This window comes from Drosophila tropicalis, unplaced genomic scaffold, assembly GCF_018151085.1.
Source record: "Drosophila tropicalis isolate 14030-0801.00 unplaced genomic scaffold, ASM1815108v1 contig_1190, whole genome shotgun sequence".
Taxonomy (NCBI): Eukaryota; Metazoa; Arthropoda; class Insecta; order Diptera; family Drosophilidae; genus Drosophila; species Drosophila tropicalis.
This window is the reverse complement of record NW_027172561.1, coordinates 780588-805245: the sequence shown is the minus strand read 5'-3', so window position 1 is coordinate 805245 and position 24658 is coordinate 780588.

Sequence of the window (24658 nt, the reverse complement as noted above, 5' to 3'; positions counted from 1 at the left end):
CAGAAGCGAATTCGGAAGTGAATTCGGGATGGTAGATTCCAACAATTTAACTGGTTATTGGAAAAGATTCAGATGAACGATCTATCGATCCCAACTCACTGAAGGCTCATCTCTTAAGGGTCTCGCATTGCTAGGTTTTATAATTAAAGTACTTAGTTTAGGCAGCGAAGTGTCAGAAAATGTCAGTTGAATTGTTTTCCTGCATGTGCACATGCTCGATTCAAGAAGTTTTCTTTGTAGCCAACTCGTTTTAGGTTTAAACTTAACTTTTAGCATCCCGCTCTTATTTGGCATTGATCTTGAACTTGAATTAAGTAAATGGCTAACTTGAAGTTCTCACAATCAGACAGCGCCAGAGGAGACAAATCGTTCCCCGAGACAACTTATACAACTTCCCTTGAATCCATTGTATCCCTTGTCTACATGGATATGTAATTTCGAGCTTGAGTTCATTGGCAATCGACTAGAAAGAAAGTTGTTTCGAAACTAAATTGTGTCTCTTGGCTGCTCTTCCCTTAACACTCATTAAGTTTGCATTTCGTTGGCATTTAGCACGTTCGAGACGGCATATATCCGGGGCAAAAGATTTGAATTTGAATGCAGCCAGCCGCCAGTCGTCGGCGGCGATGACGACGACGACAACGACGACGAGCAATGCCAAATGGTCGGGCGCCAGTGCATCATAAAAACAGAAACAACAAGAGAAGGAGGAAACAAAAGTAACATTTGTGTGCGCAAAAAGAATTATAAAAATATATGGAGGATAGAAAATATTTGAGCTAGATATGTCCAACAAAAGATTGGAAATCGAGAATGCTTCACGCCTGCACTGAGACCGACAAAGGACTCGCCCGTGTATAGTCGGCAGCTGGGGACCCGTTAGACAGATACACAGATAGATAGGTTCAGGTGTAATTGCGTCACTAAACGATGCATGGCAAAATGTGACTGACCCAGCCAAACAGGGGATGGTGATGGTGACAAGTGTCGGAGGGACATAGAAGCGGCGACATTGGTCCAGCCCACAAAGTGACCAACTTGCTTCTGTCCTGTCGCTGTCTGTCTCTCCGTTTCTGTCTGTCCGTCTGTCTGTTTTCTTCTTCTTATTTTTGTGGCATGTAGGCGGGCATCCTCTCATCTCGCTTAAGATGTTTGCCTGGTCAAGGTCCTTCTTAGCTCTACCTGTTCTGCTGCTGCTGCTGTCGCCAAATTGAAGTAATAATTTTCTATTGTCTCTTGTCGCGCCTTCGTCTCTCTTTTTGGTAATAAAAATCGAGGCGAGCGCAAAAACAAAAAAGACGCGAACAAGTGGCCCATAGAAGTGGCAGGAGCAGGAGGCTGCTGTGGAAGGACTTTGCTCAAGTAGTCCATGGCGCCACTCTCTCCTTCGCCCTCTCTGTCTCTGTATGATGTCTCCAGGTTTGATGCTGTAGCTGCTTCTTTGTGAGTTTGCTATCTACCGCCATGAATCTGCAGATGTTGAACGGTAGCTAGGAGGATAAATGGATGGCAGCAACGACCACGACGAGGATGACGACGACACATGTCTGTTTAAGCGATAAGATTGGTCGACTACCTCATCGAGAGGGCCCACATATAACCCGAAGACATAACATGTCAAGCGTTTGCATAATTAAAATATTCAAAAACTCACTCACATTCATATTTCAAAGGCAAATGAAAAAATCATATAAGTATATACAATATATTAAAAGGCCATCGTTGGCTTATTAAAACCCATAATCAATGAGACAGGGCAATAGAAGGGGCCTGCTTACATGGCTAACATATCAATAAATCATGGATATAACCCTAATTAACCCAATACACACACACACACAGACTGTATATCTCTTGTCACCTGCTGAAAAAAGATTGTAAAGATCGCCCCCAAAAAAAAAAAAACCTACAATTTAGACAAAAAGACATATACATACATGGGCCATCATAAAATAATATAAATGATATAAACGACACTGTCTGCGACTAATAAGGCGTGGCACAATACTCAAGAGCCCATTTCCAATACCAATAATCCTGGGAAACGGCATAAGCATAAAGATGCAAACTGGATGATAAAGTTGCCCAGTGAGATAAAGAGAAAGAGAGACACAGACACAGAGAGAGAGAGAGAGGGTGGAGTAGGGGCATGGACATAGGCGCCTGCAACTAAATGCTAAACGAGTTAACTCGCTGATAGAGATCTTTACCCTCTGCTTTTCCTACGTTCACCTTGTTGTTGGTCTTTTCTCTCGGATCTCCGATAAATACTAAGCCGCAATATGCTCAAGGTGCGCTGAGCATCATTAAAAGGCAGATCCAACCCAAAAACAAAACCAACAACTGAGTCCCAAAAAATAACCAAGTAAAGACCCAACGATGATTTAATTTTCCAACACGCTTTCTACCACACCAGCATGAGTCGTCCGTCTCCGTCTACGTCTTTCCGTTTCTTTGGCTTTGGTTATGGTTTTTGGTTGTGTGTTTTTTTTTTTTTTTGTGGAATGATCGATGGCCTGTCGTTGAGATGATCACTTTCTGTGGCTGCCTAGCGGCTACTAGTTGAGATACTTAACGATGAGCCAAGTGGAATCGCCGTCTCCTCTCCATCTCCATCTGCATTTTTGGTCTCTGATTCCGGCAGACAGCATAATAATTTGTTAAGATGTTTGTACAATCGAACGATCCGATCCGACCAAACCAAACCGAACTAAACCGATCCATTGATCGATCAAAGAAGAAAAATCTTTCTCTTCTTTCTCTGCATAATATTTATGTATATTTCTCACGTTATGCAGCTCCCAGTTGGATATACCTACCTACATATGTATATATGTGTATCCCCCTCTACAAGTGCTTTTTACAACTACTAATAATGATCGCTTTCCTCTCTGTCTCTCTCTCTCTCTCTGTCTCTTGGTTTATCTGCTGTTATCAGTAGCTCGGCATCTGAGAACATTAAATGGCTACTTAAGATACATTTTTTCTTCTCAGCCATGGTAGGGGGCTGGGCGGCAAGCTATATCGATTGCAATAGAACAAAAAACTTTGCCATATCGATTACACACACACACACACACACACACACACATAAGGCAAAAGGCGGATGGTCGGTCGATCGGGCAATTGACCTGAACCACCAAAAGGCGCACAGAAGTCGAACTGTGTAATTGATACCCAACGATCGTTTTTGCCAAAAAAAAAAAAAAAAAAGAAAGAAGAGGGGCTTTGTCGGCTTATACTGTGATCTTTGGTGATCTTTGATCTATGATTTGTGATTTGCTATTTGCCTTTTCGTTGGCCATTTGTCAGTTGGGATCGTTGGGGATTGTTTGGCTTCATCCGCCATTCGCGGCTGGCGGATGATGGTAAGGTGGGCAAGGCGACTCATTGATTATGCCACTCACAGCTCGCTCGCACTAATTAAAATAAATTCTGTCAGACATTCTCGTTTAATTTTTTCGCGCACCTTCGCGCATTTGGTATGGCAAATCGTAACGAATCACAAAACTCGAATAACTGCCAAAGTTGAAGCGAGAAAACAAGCAATAAATACGTCAGCCAATACGTCAAACGCAGAGAGACTCATTCCCCGTTCGCGATCCTCGATGCGATGGACAATTAAAAATGCACATTATTAATTAGTTGTTATAATTGCATTTAAAAATCCATTAATATTTATAGAATTCATAATAAATAATGAGGCGCAGTCGCGACGCCTCTAAATGTCAAAACAGTCGGCGGTAGCAAACTGGACAGAAAGACGGATTGACCAATGGATGGATGGATGGATTGTTGGTTGGCTGGCTGCTTCGAGATACACTGGTCCACAGGACCATGCCCAAGTGAGAGACAACTGACTAACTAATTCTGCCAAAATTGGCAATTTATGCGAATGGCAAGTTTGGCAGGTTATATACCTGATGCGATCTGGACTGATGCGATGCGATGCGATGTGATGTGATGTGTGTGGCATATACTATATATAGAGACACGATAGCCATATTATATTTGAAATCGAGTCACAATCGCGACAACCAAAATGTTTGACAAATTCTTGCCAAGAATCAGAATATCAAAAACTAAACAAAGTGAGTTAGGTGTCTCGAACGACTTTGGTATACCATGCACTAAGTGAAAGACCAAATGAATGTTAGCAAGGGTAAGATAAGCCGCCGATTCCCCCTCTGGCCTAATTTTCCTATTTGATCAACTTGATCCGACGACCCGAGTCTACAAAACAATTTTACGTGGTTATAGCTCTAATAGTCTCCCTAGGTCTAGATGTTCATACGGACAGAAATGGCTACATCAGTATACTACATATACCATTCCACCCACTGGGTACATGGTATAAAAAAAAAAAAAAACTCAAACAAAGACATAAAACTGGAATGCGAACTCCACAAGTGGAGCATATTTCTTAATAGATGAATTTGGTCAACTGACAGATCTGAGGCTAAGGAAGTGATCGGTTTTGCCCCGTTCGAAGGAGAGAGAAGGACCTTTAGGATAACCCGGGAGGAGTGAAATAGAAATTAGAAGATTTATAACTACATTTCTATTCCAAAAGTTATCTGGCGAGCAGTTCTCAAAAAATGCCCGCTATAAAATTGTAAATTGCAAGTGTTATTTCTCTCGAATTGAGATAACCTTAAACCTGGTTATGCGAAACTGCAACGAATTGTTTATTGAATTTATTCAAAACTCTCACACCTGATAAGTTCTGAAATGTACCTGGGAAGGAACACAGTTGGTCTGAGCCGCCATCACTTGGGAAGACAGAGCATTCTCACTTCAATATGCATTTCTGAAGACAGGAGAATAAGAAGATATCGGGAGAGTGGGAGAGAGGACTATGAGTGAGAGAAATGATTGTAGAGGAGATGGGGGAGGATGTTTATAAATATTTATGTCTCGTCATTGAGACCAATTTTTTATAACGCATATTAAATTGTAAATTAAAAACAAATTTTTGTTGACTTTTCTACACTCCACTGAGAGGAGTTGTTATTGTTCCTTTGGTTGTTGTTGTTATGTGTTGTAGTGATATATAGCATAGGATATGGTTAGAGGGGATGGAGGGAGTGGAGGGAAGGGGTGGTGGTGGTGGTTATATGAGCATGATGGGGTATCACAATCAAAAACCTCGAACCCATAATTAAATTTTAACATTTCCACCTTTTTGTGTTCGCCTCCAAACGATGGCAAACGAATGATTCTCAGACCAGGATGACCCACGCTGTTTTCTCGTATACCGAATTTTTGTATTCTATATTGATAGAGGGAGAGAGGTAGAGAAAGAGAGAGAGGGAGAGAGAGAGAGAGAGAGAAAGGGTGAAATATATCACTGGCGCCAAGTTACCGCCCGCTGTGCCCCAATGTGGTAAATTTTTTATTGCAGCCGTTTAGGCGATCGCTTGACAGCCCAAGGATATCAATCAAAAAATTCTCTTTTTACGACATTAACAACAAAAAAATAAAGAAACGGGAAAGAAAATTGAGGAGAAGAAAGAGAGTGGTGATCATAATAATAGTAGAAGAAAACGGTTAGAGTGTGGGTTTTAGCTTTTTTGAAGGGGGAAAGCGTTAATATGATAATATGCACCTTCAACGCATTAAATCTCTTTGTTCTAACTAGCTTAAGGAACCTGCCATCGCCTTTGTTGGATTGAGCATTCTCTTTTTGTGTTTTTGTTGGTTTCTTTTTTATGAAATAAGCAATTAAAAATGAATTTGGGGGCCCCCAGCATGCTTGGAAGTTGACTCTTTAATGGCCAGCATTTAATTGGATTTCAATGTTGTGGGTCCTTTCGTCTAGAGATTTATATTTAAGCGTCTGCGATAGTAAACAATAATTAATTTCAACATTTATATTGGGGAGTTGATTAACCTCACTCAGCCCGGCCGGACTGATAACCGAACGCAGCGAGAGAAAAAGTGCCCTGACTTTATGACTTGATGTTTGATTGAGTTATGACACAACGAACCAACTTGTCACAGTGACGATGATCGTATTTCCACTTAGATGGACATGGCTTTCGCATGACCTCAAGATCAAATGATGATCCACCTACTTTGCTCTGGCTAACCATTAGTCAATCCCCTTAACTAGATAAATCCATTTGGAATTCAATCCCAGCTTCGAAACGAAAACACACTGAAGACACTGGATCAACGCCTACTAAAAGAAGAAACAACTCTTCTTTATATAATTGACTGGAAGGAGACAAGGAATAATGCAGTTGGTCAGTTGACGAGACTGGCGACGACTCGAACGGCGCGACGTCTTCGGACACGCCCCTGTCTCCCGATCTTTTGAATCGATGTGACTCTGTTTCTGTGACTGACTCACACCCTCTTCTTTTCGTTTCACGGGTCGAAAACGGTTTTAATATGTGAATGCGTTGATTGCCTCTGCTTTTTAATAAAATGATAACTTTTAGACCAGACAAATATTTCATTTCCTTTCCTCAACGATGGCTATGGCGACTTTGAATCGCAGGCCTTACCACACATACCTAACTACAGATATGCCAGGGGCGTATCGCAAATAAGAGGGGGGCCTATATATACCTAGATATATACATAGACTAATGTAGGGAGGGATGGCCCGTTATCCTTTTTCTATGAGCCGAGTAATATTGAATCCTTCCTAAATTGAATTTCTATGTGTAAGTGCCCCTTGGGCCCACTTTGAATGCGGACCTGTGGCATATTGAGAAACCCAAAAGTTATCATACAAGTAACCAAAACATGGAATGACGGCGAATGGCAGCAGCACCAACAGCGATCGCAGTCCATGAATGATCACTTTCCAGCACAAATTGGAGACTGGTCTGAACGTATTTGCACCTCTGAATTCGGTGTGGGCAACAGCAAAACCAAAAAAAAGATGAAAACAAGTAACTTGGCTCAGACGGACGTTAGCGCCAGTCGGCTGCCAGAGAAGGGCCAGACAGTGGAGCTCTGAGCCACAGCAGTCGCAGCAGCAGCCTCTGCATTTGGAGTTCGGAGTTCGTGCGTGCGCCGTATCACCTTCACCTTACCTTACCCTTGTTTCTTCTTCTTCTTCATCATCATCTTCGTTTTGGTTTTTTGGTATGTGTGTGGCATGGTGTGGACGGGCGGTGGCAAGATCGTTTAGCAGCGCAACGGCGCACTTCATTTCATCCCCCCTCCCCGCCAATCCCACATCATACATACATACATACATACATTCTCCATCGAAGCATATGTTTTAGATGTTGGCCTCTTTTCTGTTTTTGTTGGTTCAGTGTGTTCGCATTCCAGCCAAATTTGCTCGCAACATGTAGAAATTGCTGCTTATTTGTTCGTGCCCATGTCCATGCCCATGCCCATGCCCAATTCCCCTGGCCTCTTGTTGCAGTTGATTTCAGATTATATGAGATGGGGCCATTTCCGAGGCCGAGTTCGAGTCCAAGTCCGAAGCCTGGCGCCAGTTGCTGGACTGCCCAAATGTGGCGTTTAATGAAATTTCCCCACATTTTGTATATTATTATTGTTGTTGTTATTGCTGCTGCTGCTGTTGCCGATGTTTTGGCTTGTTTTTTTGTTTTTGGCAGAGAGCGAGAGGAGAGAGAGAGAGAAACCCTCGGGCTTACGAGACTATATAGTTAGCCATATATGTTGGTATGTATGCGGGTCTCTTGCGTGTATGCCAAACCGTCCAAACTCCGTCCTGGAGTAAAGCCAATTTTTGGTAAGTTAAACGATGTTGTTATAGGTCTTTTAAATCACGTTGATTCATTGTGAAGATCCGAAATCCAGAAAACCCAAAATTGATTTGGGGCTTCACCAAAGGAAACAGACTATACTCTCCTTAGCAGTTACAACATATTCAGAGTCAGGGCTTTAAGACTAGTTGGTTACATTAATGAAATGTTGATGGCCTAAAGTCGTTTCGTTTACAAAGTGTAAACATTTTAAAATCACTCAATTTTTGTTTTCGAACCCAGGAATCTATGGAATTTCATGATTAGGGTATGTTGGTGGAGATGTGGAGATGGGTGGGGGTGGTGGTGAGGGGTCGATCTAAAGCAGTTTATAGCCACTTCGTTGTGGTCTCACCAATTGCCATGTTTGTCTGCTGTTGGCGTTAACGAGACTTTTGACAGGTTGATTCATGCTCACGTCTGGTCTCTGACCTCCTCTCCGGCACCTCCTCGACTGACTTCCACCTTCAACTGAACTGCTGCCCCAAAACTGCTGATTGTTAACCATTTGTTTGTTTTGTCTTATGGACGCTCTTGTTTTGGGGAGTTAACCGAAAAACAAAACCCAAGAAAACCGAACAAACGGACGAACGAACGAACGCAAAGAGAAATACCATACAAAATACATTTTTATTAATGACCCCAACAACGGCGGTCGCCCCACACACAATTGCAATGGGCGCCAAAAAGGGCCACTAAGACGTCTCAAAGGCCGAACCATGGACGGAACTAACCACCAGCATTCAGCATACGGCTCACATGCACTGGGGGGCAGAACCGCAGCGCCAGTTTTTGAGTATGTGTTGAAATGTGGTAATTTGTCTCGCTTAGAGATGAACGATATGTGATATGGATGGAGGAGGAGTAGCAACAACAGGAGTACACATACATACATACATCGATACTAGATGGTGGTGGTGGCCAAGAGAAGAAAGAAAGAATCTGCTTCTTCATTAATAAAACATTTGTTCGCCTGAAGTGTAAGAGCAAAAGCTTTTGACTGAGAAGAGCAGAGAAAAAGGGAGAAAAACTAACTAACTGAAGACATGTTCCATAATTCATAAATGCCAACTACTGGTATTGAGTTTTTGTCAATAGTCAGAGATTAGAGGCCCACAGCTAGATTCTGTCAAAGCCCTTCCCCCCAGGCTCCATCCTCTCTCATCTCTCTGTCTGCCTCCCCAACCGTTGGCATATGTATGTTAGCTAGACAAACAATAAATTTCACAGCTTAACGCGATCGCATAATGAGCTACGACGACGATGACGACGACGATGAGGACTGAGAAGAAGAAGTTGCAAACGAGCAAACAGACCAAACGCAGCTCCAGCACCAACATCATCAGATCAACGGATTCAACACTTCCAACACATTGCTAACTGCCCATGATGATGATCATCATCATCATCATCATCATTATCTTGGTGACTGTTTGCCTAGTCCGCAAGACTAACTGATTGGGAGGCTACGTGTTTTTTTTTTTCATGGAACTCTGACTGCCCAACGACTTCAATAGAATTAATTTACGCCTCACGATAGCAACTGTTGCTGCTGTTTCTGTTGCTGTTGCTTTTGCTGCTGTTGTAACAGTTATGCAGTAGCTCTATAGCTTGTGGACAGCTGTTGTTGTTGTTGTTGCTCAGGTTATTTATAAAATTTATCAATATTGTTATTACTTACGGGAGGAGCAACAACAGCAGCAGTTAGAAAAATATTTGTGGTCCAAGGTGTTAAAATTCATTTGCATAAACACTTGAAGCGTTGTCACGGCTCATTTGGCCAGTTGGAATGAATGATGGAGTGGAGAGTACACAAAAATCGACAATATATTGTATTCAATATACACTTGTTCAGCATTTAGTGCCTAAGATTCAAATCCTTTTGCCGAAATGAAAGCAACTGAGAGTGCAACAAACTTTGACCTAGTAATCTCTAATTTCGCTTCAGAAAGAGATCCTTGCTCGTGGGGTTTTAATCGATTGTCGTGAAATGTAAAGCTAAAACTGTTTGTTCATTAAACTTGTGAAATCAATAGTTTGACCATTGGAGGGACATCTACCCTATGTCTATCTAAAATGACATTTTATTACCTAGATCCATCTTATCTTTGAAAAAGAGGCGAGAGGGAAGTTTTCATTACTAAAACTATGATGTCACCCCAAAACTGTTTGAATTTCAACAACCAGTAAAGATCTTCCCCCCTTAGATAGATCTTCCACTGGGCTATAATTTACTACTTTGTGTTAACTTTAACTTCATTATTAAAAAATGTCTTCAGGGGGTCTTATTTTTTAGTATAAACTTGGCATTGTTTCACATAGTTTTCTTGGAAAAACAATAACAATGGTTTTCCATGTCGAAACTTTTCTTTAAAGTTCACATATTCTATTATCTACTACACCTAATGATATAACAATGGATGAAAAAACAAAATCCGAAAGAAGAGCAAACAGCCAAACAGTAGGCATCCCCCAGGATACAATAGAGAGGTAATAGTAAATCCCATTACACAGCAGTAGCTCCACGCCTCAAAAGAACAGGAAATGTCTTTCCCCCCTACCTCGGGGAGAGTGTCGGCTAAAATATGTTAGAACTTCACACTAAACCATTGAAAAAGTGCGGCATGCCCAACGCCAAAACACATACAGGGAGAGCGACAGACTGAGCCCTTATGGAACCCTTGGCACTTGTCCTTGGTACTGAGATTGGTAGCGGCATTGACCAAAGACAGCGAACCAATTTGGCTTAAAATTACGCTACACTGATCAAAAGGCAGCTGCGCCTAGATAGCGAAACGGCGGGATGAGGATGACGAGATGCCTCGGTGAAAGTGCACTGACGTGTGGATCTCATGATGATGATGATAAGCCTTGGTCTGTTGCTTGCCATTGATCTCACCTCTAGTCTCATACCTGAGTGATCCATTTTACAAGGCAACATCACTCTAGATAACCGACAAAAAATCTCAATGTCTATCTCCTATCCTTGGCCTGGCTTGTCAATTGGGCGGACAACGATATTGTTATGCTTATTACACCGACACAGCTACCGAAAGTAGGCACTCTCTCCCTCACTCTCTCTCTCTCTCTCCCTCTTTTACTCCTCCTACTCCACTCCATGTCATCCATCCACACTACTCAGCTCTGTTCGGTGTATGTAGGAGGCATTTGGAAGTTCTGACGGTCGACCGACTGGGGATTATCTCTTTATCAGTCTTAATCTCAAGTAGTTAATAAAGTGCGATGCTTTGTACTTCAACCGCTCTTGCCCATTGTGTTTGCCTCCTACCAAAGACAGTCGACGACGAAGACGACGACAACGACAGGGTCGGTTCCTCCCTGATGAGGTATATATTCCTCAAGTGTGCGCCGATGCACATAATCGTTTGTGGTATGCCGAAAAACAGAAGAAAAAACAGAAACCAAAACTGGGAGAGTAAAAAGCATTGACGGGAGGGGGCGTGATTATCATAAAGGTAAAAAGTATATGAACTGGGAAAAGAAAGTAGGGTCAGCTAAATGCAGTGAAATGTAAAGAAACCCGTATGATATCTTTTCGTATATTGCATTTTCGAGAAACTTGGACTGTCCAAGAAAGAATCGCACCATATTGACATGAAGTAAATATAACTCTTTCAATCCTTATCTATAAGAAGCAAAGGTTTGCAGGTTTCGGAGGTTTGTGTTTCAAACTAATCACATATAAAATATATAGGATATGTCTTTAAATGTTTATATAGGTCGAAATCGGGGCACAGCTGCACAGAGGAGAGACCAGAAGAAATTGTCTTCTTAAGCCATAACAAAAATCCATAAGTAATTGCATGTAGGGCAAACAGATGACAACATCCCTTTCTTAAAGGGATCTGTCCCATTGCCCCCTTATCTTGTTTGCTTATTCTTCTTCTTGTTGTTTTTTTTTTTTTTTTTTTTTTTGTCGACAATGGCAAAATGATTGTTATCCTTTAACCAAACCTCTTGTGGTAAACCCAAATCCACGCACAAACAATTTAAGCGAAAATTGTTTAAGACAAAAATAAACGATATACAAGAAAATCTGGTCACAAAATGTACGCACATGTCCCCGTTCTCCTTCTACGTTCCCAAATACCCAAATTCCAATCTCTTTTTGAAAATCCTTTGAGCAAATCTTTTGCGACAAACAAAATGCATATCTATCTTTAAGGGAAATGAAAACAAACCGACAGATGAAAATGGGATCTCAGAGGCTGCGACAAAACTATGAAAACAAATTGCGCTTTGTTTCAATTATACAAGGATTACATGGCCCGGCGACATGCGGAATAGGATTCACAGTGAACAAAGTGAACTAGGAATAGGAACCAAGAATGCCCATCTCAAGTGGCTCTAGATATGGCGGCAGCGGCGACGACGGCGGCATTTAAACAATTTGCACTTGATTTTAAGTAGGTGATTTCTATTATGCGAGACATTAGCTGTCATACAAACGCCCTATTCAAACCTAAGGGCCAAGCATCGACCGACGGACGGACAGACAGACACACAGACAAACCTTAAGACAGAAAGACAGACCGATCGAAGCACTTGATTAGCATATGAATACTTCAAAAGTGCTTCACATGTGGGATGGTGGCGGGTCATAAAAATCTCAAGTACCTTTGGCATTATGCTCATAACGCCATGGAAGCACCAGCTAGCCATCCCTCTCTCTCTCTCTCTTCCCTTCTCCCTCTGGATCTATGTGAGTCTGTAGTAATAGTAATTGTAGTTAGTTGTCAGCTACAGGTAGGTATAATAATAAAACCGCAGGTCTTACAGCTTTACGCATTTTACGGATTTTCCTACAATGCTCGTCAATGGTTTTTGGTAGCGGGGAAATTCGCTGGAAATTCCTAACCAAAGTCCAGCCACCGGCCAGTCAGCCAGCCAGCCAGTTGATGTGCCATAAAATTATGGCGGCTCATAAAATTCATTAATCGCTGCTAAATGCGCGTCATTAGTCAACATGCGGCGCAGGCGCATTGCACTTTTCCAGGAAGCACTACACACTACCACGCCACAGGATCTCCCATATCTTTCTCCTTGTCTCTCCTTCGTGAGTGAATCTCCCATCTCTCTTGCTCTCTATGGCTCTGCGTCTCTATGGTTGTACGGTCTAACGAGTTGGGCGACAGGGCGTCGCGTGAAAATGGTGATTAATGTTTTTATAGCGTGGATTTAATATGGAACATGATGTTGTCTGACTGCCGTGTATGTGTATGTGTATGTGTGTGTGTGTGTGTTTACAGGTAGCCAAGATCCGAATGGGAATCGCAACTGGAAAGTCCCTAACAAGTGTGATTGATAAAGAGCGTTGGGTTTTCTTTTCCATCTCTTCCTTTCCCTCTAGAACGAGGGCCGAATTAAATATCCTAAAAAACTTTAAATTCGTTTTTCTAAATGAAAATAATCTCTGAAAACGTTAAGAATCTGTTTAACTCTTAAAGTTGTTAAAGTATACTGGCTTCTATCTATAAAATTCTTCCCAAACTACAAAGTTCAGTACATGGCAAAACTCTCAACAACTGTCGACAATTGCATCATTTATGAAACTTTATTATCCTCCCAGTTAAATCACTGAAAAGTGTGATAAAAATGGGAGAGATGAAGGTCCCTTAAAAACAGAAATCCATTCCATTTGATAGTCTCCCCTTAAACAATTGACATATTTACTTATAAATTTTAATTTGAATATTAAAAATGTTTATGGAAATGATTAGTTTAAGATAAAACTACATACGATCGCGAACCAATGCGTCGTATACGTAATGCATTTTCCAGTAAGAAAGAGATACCAAATGAAAACATTACATTTTCTTCTTTCCTACACATGACAGCTAATTAGTTCAACAAATTCAATAATTAGCCAAGAATTTCCACAATTTTCTACTTCTTGGACGAGAAAATTTTGGTTAATTTCATTTTAATAACTTAATAAATGAAAGAACTTTCTAGAGAAACGAATTATAATGACAGACACAAAGCAAAGATATAAGTTGATAGCGAGATGGAAGGGCGACTGGGGAGAGTCTTAAGCTTTAAAGTTATCAGAAGAAACAAAAAAAAAAAAAAGAAAAGATGCAGTGGCTACAACAACAGCAACAGTAGAGGCACTTCAAACTTGATTCCGGTCGACAGTCTCTCTTCCCAGCAGCAGCAGCAGCAACAACAACAACAACAACACAAGACATTAACGAGAGAAGAATTAAAAGGTGAATGGTGATGCGGGCAAAACGGGGTGTGAGGTACGCTTGAAGTACAACACCAAAAAATGTGTCTACTTCATTCATAAGATTTTTTAGTGGCGCCTGGCGCCAACATTTTTCACTTGCGTGCAGCTATCGTCATCATCTTGGATTGGAGTAGAGTAGAGTAGAGTAGAGTGGCATGGAGTGGAGTGGAGTAGAGTAGAGTGCCATGGTTTGGTTTGGTGTGGTTTGGTGGCACTCTGTGGCCTCTCGGTGGTTGTGTGGAGGGACGCATGCGCTTGGCTGCAGTTCGAAGCACTTGACTTGCAGTGCCAACATTTTCATTAAGTCAGACCCGATTCCCCCGCCAGCCCCTCGAGATTGTTGTGTTGCGCTGTTACGTTTGAATGCATTTCGTTGATTTAGCGTATCGCTCATAATTTGTTTTTATGGCTTTTGCATTAGACTCTTCCCTTCTTCGGGGGGATGCTGGTGGGGAGGGGTGAGTTCAAGCACGAGACTGATAATAATAATTATGATAATGAAGATGATGTTGTTCTTATTGCCCAGTCTTTTAGCGGCAGCTGGCCATGTTTTTGCTTATCGAATTAGAAATGGAAAGTGCCATCCTCCAGCTGCGGCTGCTTCGGCCACACACTGAACGCGTGTCGCCCCATAGTTTGGTGATAAGCTTGCCCACTCACACCCGCCCATTGTGTTGTTTATAATGGAATTTTTAAGGCCACACAAACACACACACACACACACACATGTACATATGTATGTATATTCAAAAAGATTTCCATTTTAACCAATTGTATTGCCAATTGCCAAAAAAATATCAAAAAAAAAATCTCTTTGTCGGAGCATGATGTTAATTTTAGTACAAATTCAATTCGAAAATAGCCCAAAATAATAAACATTTATCATGGAGAGAAGAAAAAAAGAGTCAAATGAAAAATATTCCACCTCCAACCCACGCAAAATATATACGTGTGTGTGTGTGTGTGTGTTTTTAGCCAAGTCATCGTTGCTAACTATTAACAGATCGAGAATGATGAATCTCAGAGTCCAAGTCCAAGTCAAACTCTCTGTCTGATTGTAGGTCTGGGTTTCAGTCTGAAGTTATGAGCCTCTTCTCAAGCCTTCTTGTCTGACTATCTGACTGACTGACTGACTGATTTTCGCCTCACATTTATGGGTCGCTGAGCCTCCAAAGCATTGGCCTATTGACAAATTCAATTTGAATGCTCCACTGGACGGACGGATGGATGGATGGATGGATGGATGGTTCAATGGATGGAGGGTGTGGAGTATTGTGCGGGGGGGATGCCAAAATCTTGGGTTACCGTCCAGTCAGCTCGTCTGCGGCGGCTGCTGCTGCTGCTGTTAAATATTTTTGTTATTTTCGTATGTAAATCTTATTTAACGACTCTGTATGAATTCGTATGTAGCATGGATATATTTATTGTGCCGTTGATTGAATATGCAAATGTATTTTCACACGTTCCCGGCCGCCGTTCAGTGCCGCCGAGGCAGCAGTCAGCAGACAAAAGTAAATATGGTCAGCTAGAGGCTTGAAAATCGCTGGATGGTTTATATAGATGGATGGATGGATGGATATCTCCACTCTAGACTGTTGATTTAGTTTCCTCTTATTGTTCAGTTTTCGTTTACAAATAACATGCATTACATACACACATACATACATATGTATGTATGTACATATGGATATGACATTTTGGGTGGCTTCTGTCTCTGTGCTTCCTCCGTTTGTTTTTCGTGTCCCTCAACCTTTTCTATACCCTTTTAGAGGGCAATGCAGAGAAGGAGATGTGTTTGACCCCATAAGCTATAATGTAGACAAAAAAAAAAAGCTATTGGAATCACCCCAATTTGGTGTTGAAGCTTTTTATTAACTCAGTTAAATAATATGTGAAAATCGTTCGGATCGGACCACTACAACAAATAGAGCTATCCGAAAAATCGGTGAAGGAGTCGGTGCATCTTTATGAAAAAGGGTGTTGAAATGGTTTATAATGTACACCATCATATCTCCAAATTTCAGTAAGATCGGATAAATAAAGCACAATTTATGGACAATATAAATCGGCTCTGCTCAAACGCTGCCAACAACCTACTAAGTCTTTGCTCAAAATGAGCAGAGCAAGCGTGCCGATCACTAAAACATACATTCGTATGTACATACATATGTGTACACATTCAAAGGACATAGGGATATAGAAAGTGACAGAGTAGGAGCTAGAAGGTTATGTACAATGTACATACAACTAAGCCTTGAGAGTCTAATTTGAGACACAAAAAAGAAGTTAGGGTATACAACTTTCGGCACTTCTTTGATTCATACATATATATTGTTTTGGTCTACAGCAGACAGCGTTGCAGGTGATAATGGGAGCTCCCAAAGTGCGGAGCTCTCGCTCAGAAATACACACACACACACACATTCACACCCAAATCTCTCACGTCGTATAAAAATTAATATTGCCTAATAAATCTGTCAAAAATTATGGCTAACTGGTCAACCCACGCGATAAAGGCATTTCTCTTACTAAGCATTATTAAAAAAAAGAAAAAAAGTGTATAAAAATGAAAGCACTTTCATCAATACTCTAAAGTTTTCTAAACATTTTTAAGTACTAATAAGGCAATAATAGTACCTATATTTTAACAACACTTGTAGACAGTTCACGCGTTGTTTAACACTTTTAATTATCCTCGCCTGCTCGCTGAGAATCGTTCCTATAAAGTGTTTCAAAAGTTTAAAATATTTAAAACCATTTTTGAAAATTATTTGGTCTTAAAGTTTCTTGTTCTTTCAGCAAGTCTATAAAGTGTGTAGCTATGAGAATATCTAGGACTAGGAATCTTCTCTTGTGTTTTGGAATCGGATGAAAGGTTTTCGGTTGGCCATAAACTCGTTCGGGTTTGGAGGGTATTTTGTGAAAAAGAAGAAAAAAATCACGGATTCACGGCTAAGAGGGGCGCGGCTGTTGCGATCACTGGGCAACGGTCAGCGGTTGAGAGAAGATACATATACTTTTTTTCCCAGACATTTACCTGTCAAATGTTGCACTCGCACACGAAAATGATGGAGTGAAGAGTTTTAATTTTATGACGCAGCAAAGGAGGAACCAGAACCATTCAACTAAGACAACTACAACAACAATTTTGTGGACGACGTCGACGACGACGATGATGGCAATGGCGATGGCGATGATGGCGCCAAGAAATTAACGAAATGCGCCATAATAACACATGGCTATATGATGCAGAAGTTGAAGAAGAAGGAGTCGTAGAGAAGCAGAGAGTCAGCGAGAAAGAAAGAGGGAGAGAGATATGAATCCTATAAATGTACCTTGATCCTGTTGGTATAGACAACAAGACCAAGGAGTAAGACCGCATACTTCAACTATAACCGAACTGACCCACACATGATCATCATAGTTCCCTGCGATAGGTGGGCGTTGTCCAAAAAAGAAAAAATTCCCAGAGTTCCCAGAGTTGTGTCCAATCTATTAACTATGCCAGCTAACTTTATTGTTATCTATAAACAGCATCGATCTTGTTAGCTTCAATTAATTGGCTGTGAAAGGTTCGATTCATTCAATAAAACACGAAATCTCCTAAACTCAATCAAATGCAAACAGCCTCTCAACACTTTCCCACCGGCAAACCAACGACAAGAAAACTAACTAACTAACTAACCCCAACTTCAGTCTGAGAGACTCAAGTCAAGTCCATTGACATTCGGACTATGGTCTGTGCGCATGCGTATCCCCGATATAATAACTATCTATAAAAACCGATACAAGATCAGTATCTAACATACATATAAATTGCCGCAACCGCAGCGTTACGTTTGCTTTGGATTGGATTGGATCGGATTGGATTGGATTGGATGGGTTTTCATGGGGGATTCATGGTTAATTATGCTCCTGAAAAAAAAAAGATACATAGATAGAAAACAAACTAAACATTTTTACGAGCGAAATTTGTAATCATTACCACATTCATATGCAAATGGGGCACATGTATCTAGTATCTCTCTATGTTGTCGCTGTCTCCCTCTCTCTCTTGGGTGACTATCTCTATCTCTATCTGGTATCTGGTGTAACTGGTGTATAGCATCTGTTGTTGTTTTGGGGCAGCTGCTCGAACGGCAGCTATGCGTCTGTCGCTTCTGTGCTGTCTTGGCCTTTGTTTAGTTGTTAGTCGTCCCCCTTTTAGTTTATATCGTTTTTGTTTTTTTGGTCTGGTGTTAAAAGTACCGTATTGTTTGCCATATATAACCACCAAACCAAGTTTCCCTCCCTCTCTCTCTCTTTCGTATCCCCCTTTCTGTGTGTTTCTCAGTCTGTTTTGGTCTTTTTTTTTGATAACGAACGCGCAGTGTTCGCAGAGGCTAATTTATTAAAGACTCTTGTTTTATTTTTTTCATTGTCTTAAGGTTTCTCTCTGTGTGTGTGTGTGTGTGTGTTTGTGTGTGTGTGTGTTGTCAACCAAAATCCAAACATAAATTTTCAATGCGACAAGTTTTAATTTCTTCTTCTACTCCCGCTTAACCATCTAGCCCACCATTCCCTCCATTCAACCACCAAGCTCGTCTGCTCCCCTCCTCATCTTTACTGTAGATTTCTCTCTTGGTCTTTGTCTCCTCTATCTATCTCTCTAGCAGAGCCCGGTAGCTACTGAGGTTGTGAAAAAGCTTAAATTTTAATCAAAATTAGATCTTTATCTTCCGCAATTTATTTGCCTTTTAACAAATATTTTTCAAGCTTTCTTACCTTCATCAGTTTCATCTTCTTGTTGCCTTCTTGTTGTTTGTTGCTTTTGCTAACTCTTATTATGTCCATAATCTCTTTGGGTTGGTTTTTTTTTTTTTTCTTTTAGTGTATCTCATTGTAAATATTTAAGCTTTTGACGCCTCACATGGGCTCACTTTACTGGCAAGCTCCCCTCCTCTCTCTCTCTCTCTCTCTCTCTGTATTTGTATCTCTGCTTAGTTGGAATAGTGCAAGTAGCATAAATTGTTTTGTGTTTTGTCTTAGCCATATTACCGCCATTGAGTAATGACTATGTTCTGTTTTGTTGACTTTGCGCCATATTTGTTGCTGTTGTTTGCTGTGTGTGTGTGTGTTAGTGTGTGTGTTTGGGGTATGCGTGCCAGGTTGCTCTTACATGCCCTATACATTGGGAGGTCGGGGTTGCGGCTGAGGGGAGGGTTGTGGTTTGGCGTGTAACGCGGTTGCGGCGCCAACTTCTACTTGTGGTTGTTGTTGTTGTCTTTGGAGCCCTTCATGGTGTGAGGGGAACTGCTAGGGGGGGGAGTGGGAGAGATTAGCATTTTAAATTGTAAAACAATGGAGATTAAATTAAGATTGGTTGCTAAATAATTGACAACGTTTTGTTGTTAACCCACTCTCTCTCTCTCTCTCTCTTAACCCATGTCAAAATATTTATCACCATTTCAATTTAGAATACCTATTTATAAATTTATCTTAATCACTTGGCTTCCAATTCTAATTTAAATCAAAACTTGTGTTCTCCAAATTAGTTTCTATTAATTTCCGACACCCAAAACTCTAATAAGGCTTACTTCCGCTGAGCTGCCTAAAGTTGATTAAGATATTAAGCAGTTGTTAAGTAGTTCCTAAGCAGTTAGCTAGCCGGCATCTTTTGACGGGCTCGAGAGAGGCTTGCACGAGGCTCGTTTCGTTTAGCTAAAACTAGTATTTGCCTATTCCAAGGACCAGGTGGACATTGACATTTGGTCCCAATAATCTCTTCAAATGCTGACCAGATCTTTATTCGCCTCACATGAAGCTCCTTTGTAACCGATCGACAACTGTGCCCAGTATGTGGTAAGCAGTTCAAACATTTGAGTAAATAGAGTTATTCATTCGAAGAATACTCTAAACAATATAGTTAAACTCGAGTGTACTGAGTACTCTAGTTATAAATTCATTCACTCTGGGACAGATCATTACCTAAAATATCTAGATAAATTATTTACTGACATACTACGAATACATTCATTCACATCATGACTATATTCATTCATATAATTAATATGGAAAACATGCACTTTGAATATTGAAAGTACTGTTAGTTATTATACCATACACCCATAGGGTAAAATGGTATATTAAAGTCGCCAAGGATCAGGATCAACAGCCGAGTCGATCTAGCCTTGTCCGTCTGTCCGTATGAACACCTAGATCTCGGAGACTGTAAAAACTAGAGCCACCAAATTCGGTATGTAGACTCGTGTAGTATATAAAGTGATCAAGTTTATTTCAAATTTTTGCCACGCCCCTTTCCGCCCACGCAATATTAAAAAAGCGTTCATATCAAAAACTATTCTAGCTAGAGACACCATATTTGGTATGTATATTTGCTTAGTAAATGCGCACATTATGTATGTGTAAAGATTTTGCCACGCCCCTTTCCACCTCCGTAATTTGAAAACTAGAAAACTCGATTATCTCACGGATTTTTCTACCTTATGCAATCAAATTTGGTACACTTAAATTTGATACTAATATCCAGACAAATGCAAAATGACAAATTTTATTAAAATCGGACAAAAAATAATCGAGTTATGCACATAAACGTTTTTTCATAAGGCAGGAGTTGGCCGTTGGCTGGTGGGGGCGCTAGGGTGCTCGTATGCTTGAGTGAGCGAGATAACAAGAAATGCTTGTAAAAAGCATGTGAAAATGCATTCGTTTAATAAAATTGAAATATTTGCTTTACTGGTGTATACATAAGTCGGCGAGGCGACTTACTTAATTTATTGATTAAAAGGATCGTAAGTTTGGAGTGTTCTTGAAAAACATTCGACTGTGTATTCGGATAACCATTTTACTTGAATTTAACTATGAGTATGTTTTTAAATGTATTCGAAAAGTTCAGTTTTAACCCTTCTTTTTGCTTTTACGATTTCGGACGTCATTTAAACATGCTTCTACTATAGATGGTAACTTGACCAGTCAAGGAGTTCTTTGTTAAAAGGTCCTTGAACAGAATGGTTCAATTTTATACCTCACTTGTGCAAAAGGGATCGAATCATGTCGAATTTTATGCATTTTGAGTTTTCCATTTGAATGTAGTCCATCATTTCTGGTCATTTGGTTCATATGTATTAGTTAATAATAGCTTCCATGATTCCCAATTATTTTAGAAGGGATTAACAGTGTCTTTGAAAAATGACAATTGAATTACAAGACACTTAAGGTATTTCTCCCATTTACATGGTTCCTACGCCCAAACGGTATCCGGCGGAAAGTCCAGCGCATTCCTCTTACTGAGAAAAAAACGATAAGATGATTGTAAATAGGGAGTAAATTTTTACTTGGTGCTTGGCGAATTTTACCTATTTTTAGTTCCAACCGCTTTGCTTTCTAAAATTCACTGTACTTACACTTATGTGGTGTGTGTGTGTGTGTGTGTGTGTGGTGTACACAATGTCGCTAAGAATAACAATTTTCTCATCACAACAAAATTCCAGTTAATGCATGCGCCAGGGCATGATTACAGATTACGAGAAAATTCGTAGAAACGTTTGCACCATAAAAGCGAAAGTCTTGACGCCATTAAGGCACTTTGAATGTGGCTCCTCAAGATCTGTCTATTTACTCTGGCCATGGCAATCAAGAATAGCAAGTGTCAACTATGACTAGTGCCATGAGTACACACAGAGACAGAGAGACATGAGATAGAGGCAGACACGCATAAGTGAGGATGGAGAGACGAGCAATGGGCTAATCAAATAGAAATATACCAAATAGAAATATAATCAGACTGGGGCGCACTTACACTTACATATGAACTGTCGTCTCCTCCTGCCCCCCTCTCCATCACCATCTCGTTCTTGCTCTCGCTCTATGCATTTGGATATGCCATCATCATGACGTACAAATCTTGCCTAGCCAGAGTGCCGCGCCATGCTGGATAGATAATGGACAAAGCCAAGTACATACATACATAGTTGTTGTAAATGTAGTTTAGAGAGAGAGTGTGAGAGAGAGAGAGACAACTCCATGTTGTTGTCACGAGATTAAGGCATTTCCTCTTTGACGCAAGCGCTCAAGAGTTTGTTGCCGTTGCTGAAGGTATTGTAATTACGCACTCATGCCTTGCCTTGCCTTGATCCCTGATTTGGACCAACAGCATCAACTTTGCCGAGTCCAGCTCTGTCCAGCTAAACGACAAAAATTACCCCGCGGGGCAAGTCGAGACGAGCCACTCAATCAAAGGTAAATGCCGACATTGCCGTTGCCGCCAACGCCACAGCCGTTAAAAATAAGGTAGCCAAAGAAGCCGTCAAATTGTTACGCATAATGGATGTTTTTATCGGGCGAAATGATTTTTCTCTCTCCCTCTCTCTCTCTCTCTGTCTCGTTATGTCTGTCTCTATGTCTCTTCTGTTATTTTTTTTTTTTGACTACTGGACTTTGCTAGAGTTTTCTTCTTCTTTTGTTATTGTGCCCAAAACCTGGCAACTGGCAACTGGCGGCATTTTGCCGCATTTGGCTTTGATGTCAACAGACTTGGCCATTGAACTTTATTCCACGCTCGCTCATCTCCATTTTCTTAATGAAATGCATTAAAAATTTCGAAAATTTGCCTAAATTATATAGCCTCGTCTAGATGGATCGATCAATCGATATATGGATGAATGAATGCTTGAGATAGATGAGGCCCGATGCCAAAAAAAAAAAGAACCAAAAAAAGTTTTGCTAAAAAACAAAACAAAAATCGAACTAACCACAAAAACGAAAACAATGAAACATGAAAACATCATTTGAATAATCGAAATCGTTAGCAAAAAAAAAGACAAAAATTCTTAACCATAATTAATGAAAGGTAATCTATAACCGATTTCTGATTAACTTCACTGAGTTCCTATGAGATCTAACGAGATCAATGACAACCGATTTCAAACTTTTCAAAATTTTAACTAAACCTTTAGAAACTAAAATCTAATTTATTCAAGTTTTATGACCAAGAATGATATTTGCAAATAGGATCTTAAGTTTATTAGGGTCAAAGCGTTTAAAGGTGATCATCACTTAGGATAATCTAATTATATTAGCATTAAGGACATTAGCTCACAAAAGTATGCAGTAATCCCTGAATTCGCTTTCTATAACATATAAAGAAGTTTCGGAACAGTTATGAATACAGTTGCATACCTAAAGGGGCCTAGTTCCGCCAATGCATTATATATTTCAGTTTCTATGTGTGTATGTGGCCTTTTAACATTCGCCAATAGTTTATAAAAAACAATTCCAACCATAAAAACAAACACCTCATTTGAATCCATGATCTTGTTATGTTACACATGCCATTAACACGCATCTTTCACCCCAAAAAGTGCCAGCTCAATGAGCTTTGAAGGTAAACAAACAAATATTATTGTAAAATAAGCGAGAAAGAGAGGGAGAGAAATCAAATGAAATGAAAAACCAAAACCTTAAATATGCAGATTCTCACTCACTCACTTGAAGGCAAAAACCAAAACCCAAAGAGCCCCTAAAACAAAGTCACAGCCAGAGCCAGTAGCACTTGAAACTTGAATATTATATTGTAATAACTCAAGGGTCTACACCAACAGAAGCGCCTCTCAGCGCGTCGCGTCGCCAGCAACTTTAGCACTTTACTTCATTTTTTATACTCTTTGTTGGCAGGGTATATGTCCTAGTCTTTGTAAGAGCTTTCCAAGTTATAGTGGTATCTATCTATCAATCAGGAATCATAGATAAATGAAGCCATCTTTACCACATAGTGGCCCCTGATCTAGGATCTGAATAGGAACAGACATGATTTCGAAACATCACTTTGCTAGGGTATAGAAAATTCGTTGATATATCCCTTGACTTTTGGTTTCTTGTTTCGTGGAGTTGAAGTCTGAAAAGTAGTATGTAGATACAGGCCAAAGGGACAGAAGCTGAGACTGACGATGAAGATGGAGATTTTAGGCCGTATTTGCTTATGATAATTTGAGAGCAAACAACGATCGAGGAAAAGGCTAAATCTTTTCGAACTTGAGTCGTGAATGTGCAGAAAAAAAAGAGAAGTTCAAAAATGAAACACACGATTAAACACCTCTCAATTATATGTATGTGGGGTGACTTCACAGTGTTTTTTAAGGGAATGGGCAGCGAGGGGTTGTGGGGGACAGTGTGGGGAGGGGGAGGGGGCTGGTTGAGAAGATTCGGAGGTGGGGTGAAAACCCATTGAAAGCTGTTAAGTGGGCTGCCCATGGACTCAACTCACATGATTATGATGCCGACCATGCCTCCTTTCGGACCGCAAACCAGATGGAAGAGATGCTACTGGTTGACTATGATTTAGCTGTTTTTTACCTTCCTGCCTCCCACCCCCGGTGATCCCCCCTGACTACTTGATGATTGAGTCACTTAATTTGCATACTAAAGTAGATTTGCATTCCGAGGCAGCAATTTCAAAGGTATTGAAGTCGATCTTCGGACGTCGTGTTGTAACAATGGAACAACGAATCTACGTCAAGTGCTAGGCCGTTAATAGTCTAGGGCCAAATCACAATACATCAATTCACAATTTTGAATGAATCGAGCCTAAGCTAAAAGTTTAAATCAATAATCAATTGCGCATTCGTTTCACTTAAACGCTTTATAATAATGAACAGAAAGAGAAAAAATTGAA